The sequence below is a fragment of the Eubalaena glacialis genome, chromosome 18 (genome assembly GCF_028564815.1).
Source record: "Eubalaena glacialis isolate mEubGla1 chromosome 18, mEubGla1.1.hap2.+ XY, whole genome shotgun sequence".
Lineage (NCBI taxonomy): Eukaryota > Metazoa > Chordata > Mammalia > Artiodactyla > Balaenidae > Eubalaena > Eubalaena glacialis.
In genome coordinates this window covers 37,615,324-37,622,276 of record NC_083733.1, presented here as the reverse complement: position 1 = coordinate 37,622,276, position 6,953 = coordinate 37,615,324, and positions in this window count along the sequence as shown.

Below are 6,953 nucleotides of genomic sequence, written 5' to 3'. Positions count from 1 at the left end.
AATGAAATAGAAACAAAGAAAACAATAGCAAAGATCAATAAAACTAAAAGCTGGTTCTTTGAGAAGATGAGTCTTCTCACCTTAGCCAGACTCATCAAGAAAAAGAGGGAGAGGACTCAAATCAATAAAATTAGAAATGAAAAAGAAGTTACAACAGACACCGCAGAAATACAAAGCATCATAAGAGACTACTACAAGCAACTCTATGCCAATAAAATGGACAACATGGAAGAAATGGACAAATTCTTAGAAACTTCTAAGACTGAACCAGGAAGAAATAGAAAATATGAACAGACCAATCACAAGTAATGAAATTGAAACTGTGGTTAAAAAACTCCCAACAAACAAAAGTCCAGAACCAGATGGCTTCACAGGTGAATTCTATCAAACATTTAGAGAAGAATTAACACCCATCCTTCATAAACTCTTCCAAAAAATTGCAGAGGAAGGAACACTCCCAAACTCATTCTACGAGGCCACCATCACCCTGATACCAAAACCAGACAAAGATACTACAAAAATAGAAAATTACAGACCAATATCACTGATGAATATAGATGCAAAAATACTCAACAAAATGCTAGCAAACAGAATCTAGTAACACATTAAAAGGATCATACACCACAATCAAGTGGGATTTATCCCAGGGATGCAAGGATTCTTCAATATACGTAAATCAATCAATGTGAAACACCATATTAACAAATTGAAGAATGAAAAACCATACGATCATCTCAATAGATACAGAAAAAGCTTTCAACAAAATTCAACACACATTTATGATAAAAATCCTCAGAAAGTGGGCATAGAGGGAACATACCTCAACATAATAGAGGCCATATATGACAAACCCACAGCAAACATCATTCTCAATGGTGAAAAACTGAAAGCATTTCGTCTAAAATCAAGGATGTCCACTCTCACCACTATTATACAACATAGTTTTGGAAGTCCTAGCCAAGGCAATCAGAGAAGAAAAAGAAATAAAAGGAATACAAATTGGAAAAGAAGAAGTAAAAGTGTCACTGTTTGCAGATGATGTGATACTATACATAGATAATCCTAAAGATGTCACCAGAAAAGTACTAAAGCTAATCAATGAATGTGGTAAAGTTGCAGGATACAAAATTAATGCACAGAAATCACTTGCATCCCTATACACTAACAATGAAAGATCAGAAAGGGAAATTAAGGAAACAATCCCATTCACCATTGCAATAAAAAGAATAAAATACCTAGGAATAAACCTACCTAAGGTGATAAAAGACCTGTACTCAGAAAACTATAAGACACTGAGGAAAGAAAGCAAAGATGACACAAACGGATGGAGAGATATATCATATTCTTGGATTGGAAGAATCAATATTGTGAAAATAACTATACTACCCAAAGCAATCTACAGATTCAATGCAATCCCTATCAAATTACCAATGGCATTTTTTACAGAGCTAGAATAAAAAATCTTAAAATTTTGTATGGAGACACAAAAGACCCTGAATAGCCAAAGCAATCTTGACGGAAAAAAACGGAGCTGCAGGAATCAGACTACCTGATTTCAGATTATACTACAGAGCTACAGTAATCAAGACAATATGGTACAGGTACAAAAACAGAAATATAGATCAATGGAACAGGATAGAAAGCCCAGAGATAAACCCACGCACCTATGGTCAACTAATCTATGACAAAGGAGGCAAGGATATACAATGGAGAAAAGACAGTCTCTTCAATAAGTGGTGCTGGGAAAACTAGACAACTACATGTAAAAGAATGAAATTAGAACACTCCCTAACACCATACACAAAAGTAAACTCAAAATGGATTAAAGACCTAAATGTAAGACTGGACACTATGAAACTCTTAGAGGAAAACATAAGAAGAACACTCTTTTTTTTTTTTTAATAAATTTATTTATTTTATTTATTTTTAGTTTGGGTTGTGTTCGGTCTTCATTGCTGTGTGCGGGCTTTCTCTAGTTGCGGAGAGTGGGGGCTACTCTTCATTGTGGTGTGCAGGCTTCTCATTGCGGTGGCTTCTCTTGTTGCAGAGCATGGGCACTAGGTGCGCAGGCTTCAGTAGTTGTTGCACGTGGGTTCAGTAGTTGTGGCTCGCCGGCTCTAGAGCGCAGGCTCAGTAGTTGTGGTGCATGGGCTTCATTGCTCCATGGCATGTGGGATCTTCCCAGACCCGAACCCCTGTCCCCTGCATTGGCAGGCAGATTCTTAACCACTGTACCACCAGGGAATCCCCTAGGAAGAACACTCTTTGACATAAATCACAGCAAGATCTTTTTTGACCCACCTCCTAGAGTAATGGAAATAAAAACAAAAATAAACAAATGGGACCTAATGAAACTTAAAAGCTTTTGCACAGCAAAGAAAACTATAAACAAGATGAAAAGGCAACCCTCAGAATGGGAGAAAATATTTGCAAATGAATCAAAGGACAAAGGATTAATCTCCAAAATATATAAACAGCTCATGCAGCTCAATATTAAAAAAACAAACAACCCAATTAAAAAATGGGCAGGAGGGCTTCCCTGGTGGCGCAGTGGTTGAGAATCTGCCTGCCAATGCAGGGGACACGGGTTCGAGCCCTGGTCTGGGAAGATCCCACATGCCACGGAGCAGCTGGGCCCGTGAGCCACAATTACTGAGCCTGCGCGTCTGGAGCCTGTGCTCCGCAACAAGAGAGGCCGCGATAGTGAGAGGCCCGCGCAACGCGATGAAGAGTGGTCCCCGCTTGCCACAACTAGAGAAAGCCCTCGCACAGAAACGAAGACCCAACACAGCAATCAATCAATCAATAAATCAATCAATAAATAAGAACGTGAATTTCTTAAAAAAAAAAAATGGGCAGGAGACCTAAACAGACCTTTCTCCAAAGAAGACATACAGATGGCCAAGAGGCACATGAAAAGCTGCTCAACATCAATAATTATTAGAGAAATGCAAATCAAAACTACAATGAGGTATCACCTCACACCAGTTAGAATGGGCATCATCAGAAAATCTACAGACAACAAATGCTAGAGAGGGTGTGAGAAAAGGGAACCCTCTTGCACTGTTGATGGGAATGTCAATTGATACAGCCACTATGGAGAACAGTGTGGAGGTTCCTTAAAAAACTAAAAATAGGGACTTCCCTGGTGGCACAGTGGTTGAGAGTCTGCCTGCCAATGCAGGGGACACAGGTTCGAGCCCTGGTCTGGGAAGATCCCACATGCCGCGGAGCAACTAGGCCCGTGAGCCACAACTACTGAGTCTGCGCGTCTGGAGCCTGTGCTCCGCAACAAGAGAGGCTGCGATAGTGAGAGGCTTGCGCACCGCGATGAAGAGTGGCCCCCACTTGCCGCAACTAGAGAAAGCCCTCGCACAGAAACGAAGACCCAACACAGCCAAAATTAAAAACAAAAAAGACCTAAAGAAGAAATACATGGCGAATATCTTTCTTCTCTTTAAAAAAAAAAAAAAACTAAACTAAAAATAGAATTACCATATGACCCAGCAATCCCACTATTGGGCATATACCCAAAGAAAACCATAATTCAAAAAGACACATACACCCCAATGTTCATTGCAGCACTATTTACAATAGCCAGGTCAAGGCAGCAACCTAAATGCCCATCAACAGATGAATGGATAAAGAAGATGTGGTGCATATATACAATGGAATATTACTCAGCCATAAAAAGGAACGAAATTGGGTTATTTGTAGAGATGTGGATGGACCTAAAGACTGTCATACAGAGTGAAGTCAGAAAGAGAAAAACAAATATCGTATATTAACGCATATATGTGGAATCTAGAAAAATGGTACAGATGAACCGGTTTGCAAGGCAGAATTAGAGACACAGATGTAGAGAACAAATGTATGGACACCAAAGGAGGAAAGGGGTCGGGGGGGCGGTGATGGTGGTGGAATAATTGGGAGATTGGGATTGACATATATACACTAATATGTATAAAATAGATGACTAATAAGAACCTGCTGTATAAAAAAATGAATAAACTTAAAAAAAAGAAAATTTTTTTTCGAGAAACAATACGTTCAGTAAAGTGCACAAATCCTAGATGAACAGTTTGAATGAATACACACACATACACACACACACACACACACACACATACACACACACACACACATATATCCAATGTAACCACTATCCAGATCAAGAGAAGGAATCTGTCCAGCATACCAGTTCTCCCTCAAATTCCCTTCTAAATAGCCCCCTACCAAAGCTAATCAGTTGCTCTTTCTTCTATCATATAAAATAGGTTTGCTTATTTTTAAGCTTCCTATAAATAGAATCATATAGATTCTGCTATTTTATATGTCTGGCTTCTTTCACCCAACATTATATATCTGAGAAATTCACCCATGTTGTATGTACTAGTCTGGGTTGTGAAAATACCACAATTACATATCCATCCTCCTGTTGGTAGACATTTGGGTAGTCTGCAATTTAGGGCTTAGTATGAGCCATGCTGCTGAGACAGGCTGGGACCTGGGACCCTTTGCTGCAGTGCTTGCACGTGGACAAACATCTCCTTGAGCAACAGAATACAAAGAAACCATAAGTGACTAAAAGTAACTGCCTGAATGCCCAGTAGGGGCAAATTATGGACAATAAGATACAAAAAGACCAAAAATCCCAGCCGCCACTTCTGAAGAGCCAGGAGCAAAAGCAGGGTGTTGGGAGCAAAAGCAGGTTTTAGCATGCCCCCTGCACACACCACCACCAAAGGGGTGGGCAAACCACCTAAGCCATCCTTCTGGCCCGCCCCTGGACCTGCCCCTACCCTCGACCCCATATAAGGAATGAGCTTGCCCCCCCTCAGGAGTGAGCAAGGAAACATGTTACTTGTTTTCACTACCCCCTGCTGCAGCAGGGACCCCAGTAAACCCTTGTCTGGCCTCTTATCAATTTCTATTGATTAAGGAAGCCCAAGAACCCTGGTTGGTAACACTGCTATGAACCCACTTCTTGTGGTTCTATACAGCTGGGAAAAAATTGCTGGGTTATAACAGGGGTGTATGTTGAGAATTAGTAGAGAGGCAATTATTATTTTTACCACCACCTAAAATGCCCCTCCAAGACACATTCCAATCACTGCTAAGCCTTAAACACTGTAGGATGACAGCAAGCTTTCCCAGGACATGGAACTTTCAGTTCTAGAACCAGGAAAGTCGCTGTTAAACTGGATGAGTTGGTCACCCTACCACCCAGTCTACAGCACTCTCTCCTCTATATAACTTGATTGATCATTTGCCACAGTGTGAGATTGTATGGGACTTCTTTCTAGGTGTTTCCCCACCTACCCAAGTTCCTTGAGTGCAGGAGCTGGATCTTACACATCTTTCACTCTCCCACAAGGCCCAGCAGGATGCCTTACATAGAGCACTCTCCAGATAAGTCACTGGATGGATACTCAGACATTATCATATTAATACTTAGCTAAGAAATTTGGACATTAAGGAACGCTTCTGAAATTAACTTAAAGCACGTCAGCAAAGCTGTATTATTCCCATTTCTCAAGTCAGAAAACGTTCAGGTGGGTTATTCACATGTTCAAGGTCACATGGGTAGTTGGTGGCAGAAGTCAAGAAAAAGGAATTTTCACACGACTCTAGACATTTAGAGTTCTGGGCTTTCTTGCATATGTGACCACCAGGCCGTAATGTAACAGATGTTTTATTTTAAATTATCTATGCCAGAACTGATTTAGACCAGTTATTTCAGAATCTTGAGAGGGTGGGGGTGCCTATGCATAAGGTGTTTTTTTTTTTTTTAATTAATTATTTATTTTTATTATTTTTGGCTGTGTTGGGTCTTCGTTGCTGTACATGGGCTTTCTCTAGTTGCGGCGAGCGGGGGCTACTCTCCGATGCAGTGAGAGGTCTTCTCATTGCGGTGGCTTCTCTTATTGTGGAGCACAGGCTCTAGGCGCGTGGGCTTCAGTGGTTGTGGCACGGGGGCTCAGTAGTTGTGGCTCATGGGCTCTAGAGCGCAGGCTCATTAGTTGTAGCACACGGGCTTAGATGCATTGTGGCATGTGGGATCTTCCTGGACCAGGGATCGAACCCGTGTCCCCTGCATTGGCAGGCAGATTCTTAACCACTGCGCCACCAGGGAAGTCCCCCATAAGGTTTTGTTTTTTTTTTTAAGTGCACCAAGTGACTCTAATGTGCAGCTAAGTGCTGAGAATCATCCTCTCGTACTCTAGCCTTGTTATCTTACAGAACCGGCATGGAAAAAAAAACATAAAGGGGCTGAAATAATGACCCTACATGCTTGGTCTCTAGAAATGGCTGGGCAATACCGGAAGACTCAGACTCACATGCATTCACAACCAACACCATGAGTGCTGAACTTGAAATAATTCCACCTCCATGTCCTGTGGAAATTACCCTTAGACTCTCTAGAAGCAAAAGTGCTGGATAAACATGAGATATTCACACATTTCCATGATCTCTAAAATAGTATCTTCTGAGAGCCTCCTATACTCCTGCCATTTTCTACATCCTTAACATCTTCAAAAATTGGATGCGGAAAAGACCCAATCTCTTTCCTCAAGCACCTAGATGCCCTAACACATGTTACAGAAAAATACCTGTAGACCAACTTTTCTGTCTTGGGAAAAATGACTTGGCTTTACTATTGTCAATATTTGCTTTAATATTCTCAGATCTTTCCATGTGACATTATGCAGTTGATTTCATAGTGTAAGCACTTATCTAACATTACTAGTACATATCAGCCTCCCCTCCGGAAAAGCGTTTAGGTGGTAGTGTTCTGCAGAGCACATTTGCTCTCTCCCCTCATCCCAGCATAATGCCATCAGCAAATTAGGTATTACATTCCACAGAGCCAGAACCCTCCCTTAACAACTGCTGAATAGTCAATTACAGCCTAGACAAATGCGTTTTTCACTGATTAAAAAGAGAATTAC